The 22,271-nt window shown below is 46.2% G+C and overlaps 1 protein-coding gene across 10 annotated transcripts in view; it reads right to left on the minus strand.

The window, feature by feature from the left end:
• Positions 1 to 22,271, minus strand: part of LOC309522493 (uncharacterized protein) — a 145,689-nt gene that overhangs the window by 119,083 nt on the left and 4,335 nt on the right. The gene's annotated exons all lie outside the window — the stretch shown is intronic.

Genomic DNA, 22,271 nt, shown 5'->3' on the forward strand with positions numbered 1-22,271 from the left:
CTCACAACGGTTGGGAGAAATGTTTTTGCCAAAAATCTCAGGAACCTCATCAGGAGGGCTTTAAACTGACTAATGTGGGGGAGGGAGACAGTGCTCCTGAAGGTAGGAGTCTATCAATTGATGAAGATGATCATCCAAATGTCATAGACCAAATGGAGCAAACAGCGCACAGACCAAGTGGTGGGAGGAAAAAATCCTTAAATAAGAGACACGGGGGAATGATTAATGGACTTCAATGTCTGCACACTAATGCGCAAAGCATGGGAAATAAACAAGATGAGCTTGAGCTCTTGGTACAGCAAACTAAATATGACATAATAGGCATCACTGAAACCTGGTGGGATAAGTCCCACGATTGGAATGTAATAATGGGGGGATACAATCTATTTCAGAGAAACAGACCAGACAAGAAAGGAGGAGGAGTGGCGTTATATGTCAGGGATGTGTATACCTGTGAAGAGATCCAAGATTTAGAACCTCAAAGCCAAAGTGAGAGCATTTGGGTCAAAATTAAGGGAGAGAAGAATAACAGAGATCTCATTGTGGGAGTTTACTATAGATCCCCAAGCCAAACGGAGGACATAGATGATGCCTTCCTGGAACAGATGGCCAAGCATGCAAAAGGAAGGGAGATAGTAGTCATGGGGGACTTCAATTACCCGGATATTTGTTGGATGTCAAACTCAGCCAAGAGCTTAAGGTCAAACAGATTCCTCACTGGCCTTGCAGACAACTTCATTGTCCAGAAAGTTGGAGAAGCAACGAGAGGAACGGCCATTTTAGATCTGGTCCTAACCAATGTTGATGACCTGGTTAGTGGGGTAGAAGTGGAAGGATCATTAGGCGCAAGTGATCATGCTCTTCTGAAGTTTACTATACAGCGGAAAGGAGCAGCCAAGCATACTAGGACTCAATTTCTTGACTTTAAGAAAGCCGACTTCATAAAACTTAGGGAAGTGCTGGGTGAGATCCCATGGACAGTAATACTAAAAGGAAAGGGAGTTCATGATGGCTGGGAGTTTGTTAAGAGGGAGATAGTAAAAGCACAACATCAGGCAATACCAATGAGACGGAAACATGGAAGGTGCTTAAAGAAGCCAGGGTGGCTATCTAAAGAACTTTTAACTGAGTTAAGATTTAAAAAGGATGTGTACAAAACATGGAAAAGGGGGGAAACCACCAAAGAGGAATTCAAACAAATAGCCAGCACGTGTAGACACAAAGTCAGAAAAGCTAAAGCACAGAATGAACTCAGGCTTGCTAGAGAGGTTAAAAGCAACAAAAAAGGCTTTTATGGGTATGTTCGTAGCAAAAGGAAGAACAAAGAAACTGTGGGGTCACTCAGAGGAGAAGATGGTGAAATGCAAACAGGGGACACAGAAAGGGCTGAACTACTCAATGCCTTCTTTGCCTCAGTCTTCTCCGATAAAGAAAACAATGCCCGACCTGAAGAATTTGGAGCAAATGATTCAGCAAAGGAAACACAGCCCAGAATAACTAAGGAGATAGTACAAGAATATTTGGCTAGTTTAGATGTATTCAAGTCTCCAGGGCCAGATGAACTGCATCCAAGAGTATTAAAAGAACTGGCAGATGTGATCTCAGAACCACTGGCAGTCATCTTTGAGAATTCCTGGAGAACAGGCGAAGTCCCGGCAGACTGGAGGAGGGCAAATGTTGTCCCTATTTTCAAAAAGGGGAAAAGAGAGGACCCAAATAATAACCGCCCAGTCAGTCTGACATCAATACCAGGGAAGATTCTGGAGCAGATCATTAAGCAAACAGTCTGTGAGCACCTAGAAAGGAATGCTGTGATTACCAATAGTCAGCATGGATTTCTGAAAAATAAGTCATGTCAGACTAACCTGATCTCGTTTTTTGACAGAATTACAAGCCTGGTAGATGAAGGGAACGCAGTGGATGTAGCCTACCTTGATTTCAGCAAGGCATTTGACAAGGTGCCCCATGATATTCTTGTAAAGAAGCTGGTAAAATGTGGTCTTGACTATGCTACCACTCAGTGGATTTGTAACTGGCTGACTGACCGAACCCAAAGGGTGCTGATCAATGGTTCCTCTTCATCCTGGAGAAGAGTGACTAGTGGGGTGCCACAGGGTTCTGTCTTGGGCCCGGTCTTATTCAACATCTTTATCAACGACTTGGATGATGGACTCAAGGGCATCCTGATCAAATTTGCAGATGACACCAAACTGGGAGGGGTGGCTAACACCCCAGAGGACAGGATCACACTTAAAAACGACCTTGACAAATTAGAGAACTAGGCAAAAACAAACAAGATGAATTTTAACAGGGAGAAATGTAAAGTATTGCACTTGGGCAAAAAAAATGAGAGGCACAAATACAAGATGGGTGACACCTGGCTTGAGAGCAGTACATGTGAAAAGGATCTAGGAGTCTTGGTTGACCACAAACTTGACATGAGCCAACAGTGTGACGCGGCAGCTAAAAAAGCCAATGCAATTCTGGGCTGCATCAATAGGAGTATAGCATCTAGATCAAGGGAAGTAATAGTGCCACTGTATTCTGCTCTGGTCAGACCTCACCTGGAGTACTGTGTCCAGTTCTGGGCACCACAGTTCAAGAAGGACACTGACAAACTGGAACGTGTCCAGAGGAGGGCAACCAAAATGGTCAAAGGCCTGGAAACGATGCCTTATGAGGAACGGCTAAGGGAGCTGGGCATGTTTAGCCTGGAGAAGAGGAGGTTAAGGGGTGATATGATAGCCATGTTCAAATATATAAAAGGATGTCACATAGAGAAGGGAGAAAGGTTGTTTTCTGCTGCTCCAGAGAAGCAGACACGGAGCAATGGATCCAAACTACAAGAAAGAAGATTCCACCTAAACATTAGGAAGAACTTCCTGACAGTAAGAGCTGTTCGGCAGTGGGATTTGCTGCCAAGGAGTGTGGTGGAGTCTCCTTCTTTGGAGGTCTTTAAGCAGAGGCTTGACAACCATATGTCAGGAGTGCTCTGATGGTGTTTCCTGCTTGGCAGGGGGTTGGACTCGATGGCCCTTGTGGTCTCTTCCAACTCTAGGATTCTATGATAGTCAGCCATTGCCTGCTTTGCCAAAACAATCACGGGCATAGGCAGCTGCAGAACTAGCAGTACCTTGGCTCAAGGACAAAACGCTCATGTGGACCTTGTTCTGGAGGGAAGGCAATGGCTGTATCCAAAATTACAATTAAGGTGTACACACTAGTCTGGAAACATCTACTTTTCTCAAACAAAACTAGGCAGCTAGCAGACACTGGCATGTATCTGCTTACCATTTAGCCTGCTTCCATCATCCAAAAATGTCAAAGGATGAGGAATTTTTGGAAAAAGCTGTCTAAAGTGGGAGACAAGACATGGGAGGGGAAGAAATAAAGTGAGCTGCGGTCAGTCCACATCTATGACCCTGCTCTCTTGGACCTGTGATGTTAGCAATAGAATAGACATTTGCCTATCTCCAAGAAAAGACACGGAGGGCAAAATTGTTCTGGAATTCATATCTAGTCTGCCATATGAGCCATGCTATTTACACAGACTGTTAACATACAGCTCCGCCATGCAAAAATTGTGTCCACACCTTTCCCTGTAAGGCAGCAATGGTCTTTTTATGCTGGGGAGCAGGCATCATGACTACACCTCAAGCTTCCCACTCTCTATGCCAAGTAGAAGGAGCCCCCCAGATGTTTCTGGTCAACATCTTCCATCACTTCTGAATATTGGCCAGGCTGGTTCAGGTTGAGGAGGAAGTTGGGAGTCCAATGGCACCTGGTGGGCCACAGGTCCCATCATCCCAGCTCTACTTCCCAGGGAGCCCTTCCACATAATCCATCCTTTTGGGAGACCTGTTATAATTAGTTAAAGGGCAGCATAACCACCTCCTAAATAAAACCAAAGCCCAACAAGAACGCTGGGAAGCTGGTATTTCCCAAAGTGTAACAAGCTCTCTTCAAGGGCTCACCAGTGTCATGGCTCAAGAAATGTTTTTCTCCTTGAAATACTGGAGGCTTTCATCTGTTTTAATCCCAATTCCATTTTCTGGCCCTCCCAATTGGTGAAAATATTTTTATACTATCTGATTTCAGTACTGAGGGCAGTTAGTAAGAACTTCACTACCACCAGCCCAAGCAGCTCCAAACAATTCAGAAGGATCATATCCTGGTTACTTTCAAAGATACTGGAGATGCAAACACTGAACCTTACCTGTCTGCCCTCGGTAGGAATTTGCTAGTCCCTTCAAAGTGGCATACTTTGGGAGGAAAAGTTGCCCGTTTCCAGCACAGTGCAAAGGTCATGCTTTGACTTGCAATCCCTATATTCACAGGACTATAAAAATCAGTTTGCCTTATTTGCAGGTGTTCAAAAGTGGTCATTTTCACTCTAGACTACACACTTCTCAGCTGTGGCAAGGAAGGATGGGCAAAAGGGCAAGAAAGGGTCAGGAGACAATTTGTTAAACAATTTCCTGGACAATTTTAAAGCTACAACCTGACAGTACTCAAAAGTCATCTGCAAATTTTCAAGATGAAAATCCATTCCTCATTTTCTGTTAGCTTTCGTAGTCTCTACTATTTTATTTTTATTTTTTCATTTTCAATTTTACATCAAAGAAAACAAATATTTTTACATCAAATTCCATTATCCAATTTTGACACTCCCCCCTTCCTCCCCTTTCTGCAGTTGCTTATGTTTTAGTATTTTCACTGAATATCTGAGTTAAACCTAATTATTATTTATCCAATATAATAAAAAATAATTTTATATCACTGCACATCTTTATATTAATCCTGCTAATGATTTAATCTCTTTACAATAACTTTTAAAGTAATCAGTAAATGATTTCCACTCAAAACTGAAAATGCTATTTTCTTGCTTTCTTATTCTTCCAGTAAGTTTTGCCATTTCTGCATATTCCAACAATTTTTGCTGCCATTCTTCTTTGGATGGGACGCTGTCTTCGTTCCTTGCTGGGCATAAATCATTTGGGCCACTGTGGTTGTGTACATAAATAATTTTTATATTGTTTGGGTATCTCTACCCCTATTATTCCCAAAAGAAAAGCCTCTGGTTTCTTCATAAAAGTTACCTTAAACATTTTTTTCAACTCATTATATATCATTTCCCAGTAGGTTTTAGCCTTCTTACAGGTCTACCACATATGGAAGACAGTACCTTCTTTTCCCTTAACCCATAACACACTGTAAATTTCAAATCTACCTTCCAGTGTCATTCCCATGCTGTCATTTCAATATTATGCCCTATATCCATTGCCTAGTGTATCAGTGATGATTTCACTTGTTCATCTTTTGCCTGCCATTCTAATAGCATCTGAAATACTTTTTTTTAAATTTACCTGCATGAAAAGAGGGAGTAAAGATATATCTGCCGCCTTGGAAATCTGGGAACGGTCTGCTTTGACAGAGAAAGTCAGTCAGTGGGAAGAGCTGCTTGTATGTCAAGGGTAATGAACATTGTTACTTTGAGAAAGATATACTGAGTATAGACTTGCCTTTGATTACAAAGTAATTCTTTAAAGACATTGGAATTGTGCTTCTGAGGGATATTGGAACTTTTAAGAACTTTATTTGTTTCCAACTGTTGCATAGAGAAGCTGGAAGAGTGTCCCCCTAGAGGAGACTATGTTATAACAACTATTTTGCTACTAAATTACCAAGCTCTGGAAAAGTACTGGGCAAAACAATCTTGCTGACTGTGTGACTGACCTTGGACTTGTTATGGCAGATGGGAAAGGAAGGATAGAACTGGCAAGTGGCGTACAGGAAAAAACTACTACCAGGTCCGGTAGACCATACAAAACTGATACTGCATCTCAGAGAAGGGCTTCAACGTCCGGTACAGCTGGCATAGCAGGAGCTGCTGCCTTGCAAGTAAAACCAAAAGCTATGTCATCTGAAGAGCTATTGGCTCAGGCACTTAGCAAGATTGATGCATCTTTGGAAAAACTTGCCAAACAGGTTGCAGAGACAAATAAGCAAGTAGCTGAGGCCTCAGCAAAAATTGATCTGAACACGACAAGTATTAATGAACTGGGGAACAAGGTGAACTCTAATACACAGTCCATTGAAAAATTACTAGAGGAATCGGCCTCGACTCGACAGATTGCTGAGGAAGCTAAGGAAATTGCGACTGCGGTTCAAGAAAAGATACCACCAGTATACAAGAAATTAGAGGACCACGATTTGACACTGTCTATGATTGAACTACAAAGAAAGGAGAGAAATTTAAGGATCAGAGCAGTACCTGAAAGTGAGAAAGACAACCTGATAGACTTTCTTACAAAGGAATTTACAGACTTTGGGCAACAGGACCTGGGGAAAGATGAATTTAAGATAGTGAGTGCATTCAGACTCGGCAGAAGACAAGGAAGGAACAGAGCAAGAGACTGTTTGATTACTTTAAGAACAAAAGAAGAAAGAGATAAAATCTTGAATCTGCACTACCAAAGAAACTTGGAAATTGAAGACTCATTTGTTGAGAATAAGGTCAGTGAAGGATAAAGACAAGTTTTTGAACGACCACGAGGAGGACTTACAGAAGGAAGTGGAAACAGGAGAGGAGCCGGCAGTATCAGGAAAAGGAATTCTAGACATAGCAAATCTACCATTTGGACTCCTTGGCCCAGGGAAAGACACACTACCGACAGAAGAACAACAACAACTTGGTGCAGTTGGAGGGAAAGCTAAGTAACCCATCATGGCTCTGCAACTTTTAAGTTGGAATTGTAATGGACTGAATTCCCCTCGGAGGAGAAAATCTGTTTTTCATGTATTAAGGAAAGAACAATTGGACTTGAACAATTGGACTTACAAGAAACACATATAATGAGGTCACACAGGAAAATGCTTATTAATAAGAGATTGGGACAAGAATTTATTTCGTCAGACAAAGTCAAAAAGAGAGGTGTGGTGATATATGCAAATGAGAAATTGCTACCGAAATTTATCTTTAAAGATGAACAAGGAAGATATTTGGCAATTGAAATTCAACTGCAAGGAGAGAAATTTCTGATTGTAGGAGTATATGCACCGAACGAAGGGAAATCTGATTTTTTTAAGAAGTTGCATGAGATCTTGTTGGACTATATGGACTATAATGTTATTTTGATGGGCGACATGAACGGAGTAGTATCTACAAATATGGACAAGGCACAAAAACAGGTAGTTACCAAAGATGGTAGACTACCTAAAACTTTCTTTGAACTAACTGACAATATGGACTTGATTGATATTTGGAGGACCAAGAACCCTTTGGGGAGGGAACTTTTTTCTCTGAAGCTAAGATGACTTGGACTAGAATTGACCAAATTTGGATTACTAGAGGAATGGCACCTAAAATAAAGAAAGTGGAAATCTGCCCAAAAACTTACTCGGACCACAATGCTGTAAAGATGGAGATGAACCAGATAACAACCGGCTCTTTTAGATGGAGGATGAATGACACCCTTTTTAGAGATGAAGAAATATATAAGAAGGCCCAAAAAACTTTCGAAAGATTATTTTGAAATAAATATGGCTACCAACGTTGAAAAAAGAGTAATCTGGGATGCAAGTAAAGCTGTGATGAGAGGGTTCTTGATACAACAGAATGCATTAAAGAAGAGAAGTCGAAGTGAGAAAAAAGATAAAATTTTGGAGAAAATAAAAGAAGGGGAGAAAAAACTGAGAGCAAAGCCAAAGTCACAGGAGATCTTGAGAGAAATAAAATTATACGAAGTACAGTATATGGAATTAATGAATCAAGAAATAGAATGGAAAATTAAACAAATGAGACAGAATACTTTTGAATCTGCGAATAAATGTGGGAAATTACTGGCTTGGCAATTGAAAAAGAGACAAAAATTAAATACCATCACAAATCTGGACGTAGACGGGAAAGAGGTACATAACCCAAATGAAATTAGAAATTGTTTCCAGAAGTACTTTAAGCAATTGTATGCACAAGGGCCACAGAATGAAATGGACATTGACCGTTTTTTGGAAACAAATGGATTACAAAAAAATTCACAAGAAAGTAAGCTAATGCTGAACTGTAAAATATCTGATCAGGAGATAGAAGGGGCCATTCAAAACATGCAGTTGGGCAAATCTCCAGGGCCGGATGGTTTGACTTCCAGATACTATAGATCTTTGAAGGATTGGTTAATACAACCTTTGAAGGAAGTCTGCAACGAAATTTTGGAGGGGAAAAGGGCACCAGAAACGTGGAAAGAGGCTTATATTACACTCATACCGAAAATAGAGACTGAAAAGACTCAACTTAAGAACTACCGTCCCATATCCTTATTAAATGTGGATTACAAAATTTTTGCTGATATTTTGGCTAAGAGGCTGAAAAAAGTATTGATTGAAGAGATTCATGAGGACCAAGTGGCCTTTCTCCTGGGAAGACATTTATCTGATAATCTAAGGAATGTAATTGACATTTTGGAAAAGCTAGAAGTGAATATAAACACTAAAGCAGTTTTGATATTTGTGGATGCGGAGAAAGCCTTTGATAATATATCTTGGAGCTTTATGAAAAAGAATCTACAGGGTATGGGGGTAGGCCAAGGTTTTGAAAATGGTATAGGTGCAATATATTCTGAACAAAAGGCTAAACTAATTGTAAATAATGTGGTTACGGAACAATTTAAGATAGAAAAAGGGACACGACAGGGGTGCCCAATTTCCCCATTACTTTTTATTTCGGTCCTGGAGGTTTTGCTGAATATGATTAGAAGAGTTGGTTAAAGGTATACAGGTTGGAGCTAAGCAGTATAAATTGAGAGCATTTGCAGATGATTTGGTTTTGACGTTACAGGAGCCAGAATCTAGTACTAAAAAAGTATTAGAATTAATTCAAGAGTTTGGTCAGGTGGCAGGATTCAAATTGAACAAACTAAAAACTAAGGTTTTGGAGAAAAATTTAACATCGACAGAAAGAGAGAAGTTTCAGGATGAAACAGGTTTGACTGTGGTTAAGAAAGTGAAATACTTGGGGATTAACATGACAGCTAAAAATGGAAATTTGTTTAAGGATAACTATGAAAAATGTTGGACGGAAGTTAAAAAAGATCTAGAAATTTGGTCAAATTTGAAGCTTTCCTTGTTAGGCCGAATTGCTGTTATAAAGATGAATGTATTGCCAAGAATGTTGTTTTTGTTTCAATCATTGCAAATTTTGGACAAAATAGATTGTTTCAAGAAGTGGCAGAGAGAGATTTCTAGATTTGTCTGGCAGGGCAAGAAGCCCAGAATAAAATTTAAAATATTAACTGATGCAAAAGACAGAGGTGGATTTGCCCTGCCAGACCTTAAACTTTATTATGAATCAGCGACATTTTGCTTGCTGAAAGAATGGCTGCTTCTTGAGAACACAGATGTCAGAGCTGCTTCAAGATCCTAGCTCACAGAGGATCACGCTAGCCAGCGGTCACTTTGTAAAAGTCTTTATTGAGTTACAGTTTCCATTCTCAAGCTGCTGCGTGCAGCTCTACGTCTTAAGGGTTAGACCGGCGAAGCTCCGTCTGAGTCTCCGCCCCCTGTACACCAGCTAAGTACCCTAGCCTTACTCCACCTTTTCCGCCTGACCGTTCTTCGCTGGGTCCCTCTGCCCCCCGTGGTCTCTTCCTTTCGGGACGCTTCTGACGCTGACCCCCCGGACCCTTCTGTCTCCTTGCGTCGGGCTTTAGGACCTGGCTCCCTTTCCGGGCTGCTTACTGCGCCACCTTCCTGTGTATTTGAACTTGGCGCGCGCGCCCAACCTTCCACTTTCCGCCTGACCGTTTCCTCGCTCCCCGATGGAGGTGTGGCCACTCCTGACTCATGTCCTCCCTCCTGCTGCGAGCTGCCAGAACTCGGTACCTGGCGCCCTTCCTCTCCACTGCGTTCTGCTGGTGATGCTGGCCCCGATTTCCAACTGCTGCTCTCTGAGCCCCCTCTGGACCCTTCTTCCTGGGGTGCCCCCCTAAGCTCCCCCCTTGCCCTGGCCACTGGCGCCCCTTCCTGTGAATCTTCTGATTCACTGGAAAGACTCGGAGATCTCGGGTCGTCGTCATCACTCATCTTTTCTTCTGCCTCCTCCCCCTCGCTCTCTGTTTCCTCCCTTGCCCTCGCCTCTGCTCCTGAACCCCTGACATCCATCCCCCCCTCGAAGCCCGCCCTTCCCCCCTCCCCTCCTTCCGGTGCGGGAGCTGGGTGCTGCAGTGTCACGGGGACTAATGTCGGATACAGTTCGCTTCCCGTGGCGGGCCTCCAACTGAAGACTTCCGGTTCTTCCTCCCTGCGCTCGTCGACAACGGTCACCTCTGCCTCCATCTCTGTGCCGCCGTGCTCGAACCCAAAATCCTCCCCGTACATGTCCGCATCCGTCTCCGCCTCAGGCGTTCCCGGGTCCGTCGCTCGACTTGGAACCTCCAGCCACTTCCTGCGCCACTGTTCCTCTGGTCTATCGTCCCACCAATACGAGGGTTCTGAGGCAGATTCCGCTGTCGACCCCTCCGGGGAACGAGTGTCCATTGTCGGTTCCTCATCCGAGTCGAACCTCCGAAACGTGCTGGCTGAAAGCGTCGGTGTGAAAAGCCAATCGTCGAAAAAGTCTGCTGGCATGGGCCTGTGTGGGAAGAGGGCATGAAACTCGTCTTTGAGCAGAGGTTCCTCCAAAGCGTAGCCCAGCACCCAGCTGTTGGCACTGGCCGGGGTGCCCTCTCTGGCGAGAAGGTATTCTACTCCCTCTTCCCCCCCATCTCGAGTCCAAAATCTCTGTGACCTCGTTGATGGGCTCCTCCTGTGGCACTCCCCTTTGCTCGGTTCCCTCTCTGAGCGGACTCGGCGCCGTTCCTGGTTCCTGAAACCTGTGAGGTGTCTTGTAGGGAGTGAGCACCGATCTGTGGAACACCGGATGCATCCTGGAGCCTTCCGGAAGCGTCAGCCTGAAGGCTACCGGGTTGACCTGCTCTTCGACTTGGTAGGGTCCCAGCTGTTTATGTCCTAGTTTCTTCTTCGCTAACGACCTAGCCGGCACTGCGTGGGCTGCCAACCATACCCAGTCGCCCACACGGATCTCTTCGCCAACCCTCCTGTGTTTGTCCGCTTGCACCTTGTATGCGTGCTTAGCCAGCTCCAGGTGCCGCCGAAGCTGATCGTGGACCTCCTGCAACTCCGACGCGAACGCGTCTGCTGTCTGCGGCTCCCCCTCTCCCATTCTTTCCAGTCCCGGGAAGGTTCTGGGGTGCCTTCCGTTGTTGGCGAAGAACGGCGTCACCCCCGTGGACACGTGCTTCGTGTTGTTGTAGGCGAACTCGGTGAGAGGCAGGTAATCCACCCACGTCGCGGGCTGTTGATTTGCATAACACCTCAGGTACTGCGGCATGATGGCATTGACCCGCTCCGCTTGTCCATTGGTCTGCGGGTGTCTAGCCAAAGCCAGGTTGATTTTGACGTTCAGGAAGCCCATCAGCTTCTGCCAGAAATTCGAGATGAACTGTCGCCCCCGGTCGGACAGAATAGACCGCGGCAGACCGTGGACCTTGAACACGTGATCTATGAACAGTTTGGCTGTTTGTTCCGCCGTGGCCACCTTCGCACACGGAATGAAATGTGCCATCTTGGAGAACAAGTCCACCACCACTAGCACAGCCGTTTTGCCCCTCGAGCTGGGCAGATCCGTGACGAAGTCCAGGGCGACTCTCTCCCATGGTTCGAACGGAGTTTGCAGCGGTTCCAGCAGTCCGGCCGGCGGTCAGTGCACTGGTTTGGCCCTCTGGCAGGTGTCGCACCTCGCCACGTAGTCCGCGACTTCCCCCCTCATTCCGGGCCACCAGAAGTCTCTGGCGACTAATTCCACCGTCTTCTCCTTGCCAAAGTGCCCGGCAGTGGGCGCGTCGTGCAGCTGCTGCAGTACCTTGGCGCGAAGTTCGTCTCCCGGCACGTAGATGGCCCCTTTACGGATGAGCAAGCCATCCCGCACTTGGAACTCGTCGGTTGCAGCCGTGCCCCTGTGCACCTCTGCCATCTTGGCTTGCGCGAAGGAGTCATCCTGCAACGCTCGTCGCACCGCATCCAGGTTAACTGTCGCCGAAGCGCACGCCCACACGGTCGGTGCGAAGATGTGCATGGCGGCCGCTGGCGTTGCCTCCTCTAGATACTGTGGTTTACGGGATAGGGCATCCGCCATGACGTTGGTGTCTCCCAGGACATACTCTATTCGGAAGTCGAAGTTCGCAAAGAACTCAGCCCAACGTATCTGCCTCTGGTTCAGGAACTGCGCCGTGCGCCAGTGCTCTAGATTCTTGTGGTCCGTGCAGACCTGCACCGTGTGCTTGGCGCCGATCAGGAAGTGCCTCCACGCCTTGAATGCTGCATGAATGGCCAGCAACTCCCTGTCCCAGATGGTGTAGTTCTGTTCAGACTTGCTGAGCTTCCTGGAGTAGAACGCTGCCGGCCTCCAAGCCCCCTGCGGGTCTTTCTGCAGCAGGACTGCTCCCATGGCTCTGTCAGAAGCGTCCGTCTCCACCCTCATCGGCCTGCTGGGGTCGACATGCAGTAGCTGCTCTTCCGACGCGAAGAGACGCTTGAGGGCCTGAAAGGACTGCTCCGCCTGCTCCGTCCAGGTGAACTTCTTTTTCTTGGAGCTGAGCGTGTCCGTGATGGCCGCTGTTTGCATCGCAAAGCCCTTGATAAACTTGCGATAGAAGTTCGCAAAGCCGACAAACCGCTGGACCTCCTTCCGGTTGCGCGGGCTTTTCCAATCCAACACCGCGCGAACCTTGGCGCTGTCCATGGCGAGCCCCTTGTCTGACAACTTGTAGCCCAGGAAATCCACCTCCGTCACGTCGAACTGGCACTTCTCTAGCTTGGCGTACAGCCTATGCTGCTGTAGCCTGCTCAGCACTTCCTTGACGTGCCTGTCGTGATCCTGCTGCGATTCCGAAAATATCAGGATGTCATCCAAGAAGCAGACGCACGTCTTGTAGAGGAGCCCCGCTAACACGTGGTGCATGAAAGCTTGAAAACAGTGGGAGCCATTTTGTAGTCCAAAAGGCATAACTCTATATTCGTAGGTGCCTAGGGGCGTGAACATGGCCGTCTTCCACTCATCTCCTTCCCACATGCGAATGAGGTTGTATGCCCCTCGCAGGTCCAACTTGGTGAACACGCGACCCTTGCGTACCGTTGCGAGGAGGTCGTCGATTCTGGGCATGGGGAAGTCCGATGGCTTGGTCACACTGTTTAAGGTGCGATAGTCCACCACAAGCCTTTTTTGGGGCGTGTCCTTCTTCTTAACAAAGAATACAGGACTGCCCCCCACTGCCTCGGACTCTCGGATGAAACCGCGCTCCAAATTATGATCTATGAACTCTTTGAGTTCCTGTAATTCTTCCTCAGACATGGAATACAGCTTCCCTTTGGGCAGCGCCGCCCCTGGCAGCAGGTCAATTTTGCAGTCATATGGTCTGTGGGGGGGTAGCCTGTCCGCCTCCTTCTCGCAGAAGACCTCCAAAAATCCCGCGTATTTGTGGGGGATCGCTTGCAGCGTCCCCAGCTGCAGCTGTGCCTCCTCCCCCTCTCCCTCTTGCCGGGGCAGAATGCAGTGTTCAGCGCAATATGATGAGCCGGAGACCAGCTGCCGCTGGTACCACGCCAACGTCGGACTGTGTCTGTCCAACCAACTCATGCCCAAGACAATAGGCGTGTCCGACAGCCTGGTGACATTAAAGCTGATGACTTCCTTGTGATTTCCCAGTCGCATCACCATAGGCGGCATTTGCTTCACCACCTGCCCCCCTAGCAGCTCTCTGCCATCCACTGTGACGACCTGCAGGGGCAGCGTGGCAGGCAGCAGCTGTATAGCGTGCTTATCAACAAAGTCCTGCCCTATAAAGTCAGCATTGCTTCCTGAGTCAACGGTGATTGGCACGTCCAGAATGAGGCCATTGGGTAGCTGGAGCGATGCAGTGAGCTGCACTACCGGTTTGGGTGGGAGGGGATCCATGGGCTGCAAAATCTCTGGGGAATGCTTCACTGACTCGTCTGGCTGGGCCCCAGTGCCTCTGTCTCCAGCCAGACTCCGTCGTTTCCCTGCTGTGATTCTCCGTGCTGAGGAGCTGCAGTCACTGTTGCAGAGGCTGCATTGAGCTTGTGGATCCTCTGGGGACACTCTTTCGCCATATGCTGCGGACTTTCGCAGATGTAACACTTCCGGTTCCCTCTAGGAGGCTTCGCTTTGACTGCTCCCGGTGCTAGGGCTCTGGTTGCTGACTGAGCCCTTGCACCGCCAACCTCCATAGGTTCCGCTCCCCCTCCTGGCGGAGGTGTGGATTGCGCACATGCAGCTTCCCTGGGAACGAAGGAGAACCCTCTCGCTGGTTCGCGCCCTCCACGCCCTTCGTCCCTGCTCCATGGACGTTCCTCCAGCCGCACCCCAACAGCCAGCGCCCTCTGAACGACTTCCTGCGTGGTCCGGGGTCTCTCCCCCCTTGCAATTTCGTCCTTAACCGCGCTGTTCAATCCTTCCCAAAACAGGTCTCTGACTGGAGCCGAATCTCTGTCCCATTCCAGGGCACTGACCAATGCAAAAAAGCGGGCGTGGTACTGTCTTACACTGGCCCTCCCTTGCTTCAGCCCATGTACCTCCTTCCGGGCAAGATCCACGTCTATGCATGATAAAAAGCACCCATCCATCGCTTTAATAAAGGCATCCGCATTTCGGAGCGCCGGATCCTTATCCCTCCACAAATTGCGCAGCCACGCTTTAGCATCTCCATGCAAATGGGACATGATGAATCCCACCTTCTCTTGCTCATCTCTAAAGTCTTTGTCCAGCAGTTGCAGTGCACACTTTACATCTGCTCTAAAGTTGGGGTACTGTTGCAAATTCCCATCGAAGTGAGAGACCAGACCGCCTGTTCGTCTCCCCAACCCAATCCCCTCCGGTTTGGGTGTCAGTTGCCCTTGCTTCGTAAGCATTTCCAACCTGACCTGGAGATCCCTGTAGGCAGCAGCTGCGTCCTCCTCTCTCTTCCTGGATGCAAGTGCCTCGGCATTCAGTCGTGTCACTGCTTCTCTGAGTTCCGCTATCTGCTGTTCGGCCGTCATATTGTCTGCCGTTCGTGAGCTCGCAAGTAGGCACCCGCTTTCTCTCCTCTCCGCGAGGCCGTAGATGCCCACAATTGGGGACGGAGCTTACTGTCAGAGCTGCTTCAAGATCCTAGCTCACAGAGGATCACGCTAGCCAGCGGTCACTTTGTAAAAGTCTTTATTGAGTTACAGTTTCCATTCTCAAGCTGCTGCGTGCAGCTCTACGTCTTAAGGGTTAGACCGGCGAAGCTCCGTCTGAGTCTCCGCCCCCTTTACACCAGCTAAGTACCCTAGCCTTACTCCACCTTTTCCCCCTAAGCTCCCCCTTGCCCTGGCCACTGGCGCTCCTTCCTGTGAATCTTCTGATTCACTGGAAAGACTCGGAGATCTCGGGTCGTCGTCATCACTCATCTTTTCTTCTGCCTCCTCCCCCTCGCTCTCTGTTTCCTCCCTTGCCCTCGCCTCTGCTCCTGAACCCCTGACAACAGATATTTTGGATTTAGAAGGCTTTAATAACGTTTTTGGGTGGCATGCATATTTGTGGTATGACAAGGTTAAAGCTCATAAAGCATTTAAAAATCATATTGTTAGAAGAGCATTGTTTAATGTCTGGATAAGATATAAGGATTTATTGGAAAATAAAACCCCAAGGTGGTTGTCACCGATGGAAGCAAAAGCCCAGAAAAAGCTCAATATGGAGGTCAAATGGCCAAAATATTGGGAAATCTTGGAGCAAGAAGGAGATAAATTGAAACTGCAGAGTTTTGAGAAACTAAAAAACAAAGTGAGAGATTGGCTCCATTATTACCAGATAATGGAGGCCTACAACCAGGATAAAAGAATTGGCTTCCAGGTGGAAAAATCTAAATTGGAAACAGAACTGCTAGAACTCAAAGCTAAGATTTTGTCAAAAATGTATAACTTGCTGTTGAAATGGAACACTCAGGATGAAACGGTTAAATCGGTCATGATTAAATGGGCACAAGATGTTGGTCATAACATTATGTTTGCTGACTGGGAACAGTTGTGGACCACCGGAATGAAATTTACGACATGTAATGCCTTGAGAGAAAATATTATGAAAATGATATATAGGTGGTACATGTCTCCAGTCAAGCTTGCAAAAATCTATCATTTGCCTGATAATAAATGTTGGAAATGTAAAGAAACTGAAGGTACAGTGGTGCCTCGCAAGACGAAATTAATTCGTTCCGCAAGTTTTTTCTTCTTGCGAGTTTTTCGTCTTGCGATGCACGGTTTCCCATAGGAATGCATTGAAAATCAATTAATGCGTTCCTAGGGAAACCGACTTCAGACCAGGTCCGGGGACAGTCTGTCCCCGGACCTCCTCTGAAGGCTGGGGGGGGGGACAAGGGCTTTTCTTCCCACCCCCAGCATTTTAAAAAACCCTGGGACAGCGGAGGACTTCTCCGCTGTCCGGGGCGATCTTAAAATGCTGGCGGGCGGCATTTTAAAATCGCCCCGGACAGCGGAGGACTTCTCCGCTGTCGGGGCGATTTAAAAGCCCCTGGGAAGGCAGGCAGGGGGGACAAAGACTTTTGCCCCCCGCCAGCCTTCAGAAGAGGTCCTGGACCTCTTCTGAAGGCTGGCGGGGGCGAAAGTCTTTGCTCCCCCCGCCTGCCTTCAAAAGCTGTCCGGCCCAGGCTTCGCGGATCTCTCCGCCAGCAGCGGCAGCGATGCCGCTGCTGGCGGAGACTTGCCGGCATGCAGAAGCCTGCGCGCAGCGCGCCCAGGCTTCGCGGATCTCTCCGCCAGCAGCGGCAGCGATGCCGCTGCTAGCGGAGACTCTCCTGCCTTCAAAAGCCGTCCGGGATAGCAGGAAGCGCTTCCCTGCTATCCCGGACTGCTTTTAAAATGCTGGCGCTGGGGAGCAAAGCCTTTCGGCCCCCGCCAGCCTTCCTGGACCTCTTCTGAAGGCCGGAGGGGGGGGAAAGGCTTTGCTCCCCACCGCTAGCATTTAAAAGAGGTCCCCGGAGATTTCCCTATGGGCTTTCGTCTTGCGAAGCAAGCCCATAGGGAAATTCGTTTTGCGAAGCACCTCCAAAACGGAAAACCCTTTCGTCTAGCGGGTTTTCCGTCTTGCGAGGCGTTCGTCTTGCGGGGTACCACTGTACATTCTTTCACCTTTGATGGACATGCCCAAGGATTAAGGCTTTCTGGGAGATGATATATAATGAACTGAAAAAGGTATTTAAATATACCTTCCTCAAGAAACCAGAGGCCTTTCTCCTGGGCATAGTCGGCCAATTGGTGTCAAAGAAGGATAGAACATTTTTCATGTACGCTACAACAGCAGCAAGAATACTCATTGCAAAATATTGGAAGACACAAGACCTACCCACCCGGGAAGAATGGCAGATGAAGCTGATTGACTGTATGGGACTTGCAGAAATGACTGGCAGAATCCGGGACCAGGGAGAAGAGTCGGCAGAAGAAGATTGGAGAAAATTTAAGGATTATTTACAAAAATATTGTAAAATTAAGGAATGTTGAATGATGCTGGATTGAAATTAAGTGGTTTCAAGCTGTAACTTTGATAAAACGACTTTCTTTTTGTAAGCAAGAATTTAAAGTTATAATAGTTTAAGAGGTTGAGATAAGGATTTGCTGCACAAACAACTTAAACTGGGTATACAAGAAGGGGAGGCATGAGGAGGTCGGGGAAATAAGTTACAAGAAAGTAAGTTGTGAAATTTAAGTGTTTTTAATATTTTTATGTTTGTTTTTTCTTTTGTTTGTAAAAAATTGGAAACTCTAATAAATATCTTTTTTTAAAAAAGCATCCGAAACACTTTTTACATTACCGTAGATTCTGGCGTATTAGGCGACTGGGTGTATTAGACGACCCCCCCAAATTAGCAGCTGCAATTTAGGGATTTGTTTTATAAGCCCAGTCACCTACTATGCTAGGCAGCTCTGCACCGGGAGAAAGCTGCCCAGCATGGAGCTGAGCTTGCTGCTCGCTGCTTCGGAAGAAGCAACGGCAGCGGGGGGGGGGGGGGCCTCCGCTCCACACCACCCATACCCAGCCTACAAGGTGACCCCTGACTTTTTAACCTCTTTTCCGGGGTTAAAAAGTCACCTTATACGCCAGAATCTACGGTACTTTAACGACTAATGTTACTATTGAGCAGATCTCTTTCTAGTTGAGAAGTTTCATTCACAAACCCGACCTTTTTATCTATTTTATATAATTAATTAAGTTAATAATATTGTAACTCACTCACTAACATTCCTGACATTTCTTCAAACTTATTTAACTGAGTCTCACCACTTACGTCACTTAATAAGTTTCTGTAGTCTCTTTTTTTTTAAAAAAAAAATGCTTTTTATTGACATTTTCAAAAAAACAAAATAAAAAAATCTTTACAACCATTCTTGGTGTTATCTTATTTACATTGCGTAAAACAAGCCTCAACTTCCTACCTTCCCAGTTGCAGTTTTCTTAATATACATCTTCTCTTACAGTTTCTTCTACATTTCTATACGCGTCTGTCAGGGGTTCAGGAGCAGAGGCAAGGGCAAGGGAGGAAACAGAGAGCGAGGGGGAGGAGGCAGAAGAAAGGATGAGTGATGACGACGACCCGAGATCTCCGAGTCTTTCCAGTGAATCAGAAGATTCACAGAAAGGAGCACCAGTGGCCAGGGCAAGGGGGGAGCCTAGGGGAACACCCCAGGAGGAAAGGGCCAGAGGGAGCTCAGAGGGGAGCAGTTGGAAATCGGGACCAGCGTCACCAACAGAGAGCAGGGGAGAGGAAGGGCGTCAGGTATCAAGCGCTGGCAGCTCACAACAGGAGGGAGGGCACGAGTCAGGAGTGGCCACACCTCCATCGGGGAGCGAAGAAACGGTCAGACGGAAAGTGGAAGGTTGGGCGCACGCGCCAAGTTCAAATGCACAGGAAGGTGGCGCAGTAAGCAGCCCGGAAAGGGAGCCAGGTCCTAAAGCCCGGCGCAAGGAGGCAGGAGGGTCCGGGGGGTCGGCGTCAGAAGAATCCAGGAAGGAAGAGACCCAGGGGGGCAGAGGGACCCAGAGAAGAACAGTCAGGCGGAAAAGGTGGAGTAAGGCTAGGATATTAAGTTGGTGCACAAGGGGCGGAGACTCAGACGGAGCTTCGCCGGTCTGACCCATAAGACGTAGAGTTGCACGCAGCAGCTGGAGAATGGAAACTGTAACTCAATAAAGACTTTTACAAAGTGATTGCTGGCTAGCGTGATCCTCTGTGAGCTAGGATCTGGAAGCATCTCTGACAGCGTCACAAGAATTATATTAACCCTGCTGTAGATCTTAAACTTCTACAGTTAATTCCCATATATGTTACAAATTTACCCCATTCTTCTACAAACTTTGCCCCTTTTTGGTGTCAGATTTTATATGTCATTTTCGCTAATTCCGTATATTCGAAAAATTTAGCCTGCCATTCGATTACTGTTGGGATCTCCGATGACTTCCATTTTTGGGCTACAAGAATCCTAGCTGCTACCATGGCATATTGGAATAATTTATTATCCTCTTTTTTATTTCGTCCCCTATTATCCCTAATAAGAATGCCTCCGGTTTTTTTTGGAAATGTGTACCTAAGGAGTTTCTTAAGTTCACTATATATTAGATCCAAAAAAAAATTCATTTCATCACATACCCACCACATATGATAGAGATCCTTACGTTTACATTTCCAACATGCTTTGTTACCCATTTTGTATATTTTCGCCAATTTGACCAGGGTTATATACCACCGGTACATCATTTTTTCCAGGTTTTCCCTTAAAGTGGAACACGCTGTCAATTTCATCCCTTTGTTCCATAAATTTACCCATTTATCATACTCTATGTTATAACCAAAATCGATTGCCCACTTTACCATCACTTCTTTTATTAACTCAAGGATGTGTTTCTGTAGTCTCTTAACTACTTCAGAACAATTAACCCAACATTCTAGTTCTACTAGCTTAAAGTTATAGCTCTGCTTAACATTTCATGATTAGACCACAAGCAGCTATCACAGGAAGTCACTTGGTTCAATGCAGAGGAGGGCAGTTCTTTTATTTGTGAACCAGATTTCCAATTTAGTTCTGAAGCTTTGGCTCTCCAAACATTGGCTCTCCCCGTAGTTTCATAAGTGGGAGAGGGAACAAGAGTTCCATTCCTTTTCCCCAAACTCACGGATCACCCACTAACCTGCCCCTTGCTTCTTCTGTGGCAAAAGCTTTTTAGACAAGATTGGTTTCCAGAATGACACAAATAAATAAATAATAATAAATTTTTATTTGTACCTCCTCCCTCCCCGGCCAGAGCTGGGCTCAGGGTCGCTAACGTCATAAAACTAACAAAGTATCCAAAGAACATAAAACAGGCGATCAATTAATTAAAATACATCTTAAAATTAGTTTGGAGTAAATTAAGATCTGGACAGGTGGCAGTCCACACGTAAAATTGAGAGTGGTTAATATTCTCCAGGGCCAACTGTTATCACTGGTCTTGTAAAGGATCTGTGAGCAGGCTAGGAGGCCTCTTTAATACTTGTTCTTATACAGAAAGAAGACTCAGACTGAACCCCGACCAAAGGCCTGGTGGAATTTATTATCATGATTGTGCAAGTTAATTATGCTTCATACTTAATGAAATCAACTCACATTTGAACAACATTATATACCTGTTGTTAGGTATCACGATGCATACTAACTGAGTTATCTTAAAACATTAACACTGAAACAAAGTTAGGAGCATAGTAACTACACTTGCCCAAATATTATTCAAGTAAACCGCTCATAAACAGAGTGGGCAGATCACCAGGTTGTGAAGTTTGCATTCCTGTGTCCAAAAGGAAATGCTACCTTTTCCCAATGACAATTTTACATACTTCCAGCTGTTAGGCAGCTCCAAAGCACTCTCATTCAAATAAGCTCAGCAGACACATCAACTTTCTATAAAATGAGACTTCTGAAATCCCATGCAAGCCTGATTTTTCTGACACTACCGCTATGTTAACCAATTTACCCTAACCCTAAACCCTATACCTAACCCTAACCATTTTACTCTGCTTCCAAGCACACAGTCCTAATCCCCGCCCCCTTCAGGCACAAAGCCAGGGGACCTCCTATCTCAAGAGCTTGCAATCATAACAGAAAGTGCTAGGCAGTAACTGCCATGTTCCAGAGGTTAAGGAAGACAGGACTAGCCAAGATCTTTGGCTAGACCAGCCTTCTCTGACCTGGTGCTCACCAGGTATTTTCGACTGTAACTCCAAGTAGCCCTAACCGCCGGCCATGATGGCAGGGGTTGATGAGAACTGGAGCCCAGCAACATCTAGAGGGCATCACATGTGGGATGAGAGAGTTCTGCCAAATCTTCTTTTCTTTTTTAACTGCAGAAGTATGCTCTTCGACAGAGGGCTCTGGACAAAGCAAAACCAGTTTTGGAAATGAGCTGATGATCATACAAGCAGCCAAAAAACCCTTTGAGGTAAGGAGGATGACATCAATGATACTTTCAACAATGGCACATTGCTTGTCACCTTTCACTGCTTATGTCTCCCACTTGCTAGAATTCAAGCAGCAATACAAGGCACTATTTGCTTGCTGCAGCTTTCACTATGCTGAGCAGGTGTTGTCATGTGACTCACACTCTACTGAAACATTAGGAACAAAGATGAAGAAAGCCATGTCTGGAAACATTAAAAACCAACACCGCTGAGAAGCACCAAACTATGGCCAAATAGTAGAGGCAGAATTTGCTTTCCTTGCAGATGACCTTTTATTTAAACCAACAAAGGAATTCCTACTTCCCGTCAAACAAATTGGCAAACAAGATGCTTCAATTGTCATTAACATTTCTGGTGGTCACTCATTATCTGTTTGTTTAGCCATAGGTTTTTTTACATCAAGGAATACATAAACAATTTAATTGACATGGCTTCCTCCAAAATAACTTCATGAATTATGAAACAATGGTGTAGGGAGAAGGGGTTTGAATTTGTTAAGTACTGGGGGATATTCTGGGACACCACGGACCTGAGCAAGAGGGATGCAGTCAACTTGAACTCGATTGTTGACAATTAACATTAAAAAGGTGGAAGAGCAGCTTTTAAACTGATTACAGGAGGAGCCAAGAGGAGCCGAAGAAAATCTAGTTCAGAACAATCACTCTCTAGGATGAAAATGGA

The sequence above is a fragment of the Podarcis vaucheri genome (genome assembly GCF_965113315.1).
Source record: "Podarcis vaucheri genome assembly, chromosome: 17".
Lineage (NCBI taxonomy): Eukaryota > Metazoa > Chordata > Lepidosauria > Squamata > Lacertidae > Podarcis > Podarcis vaucheri.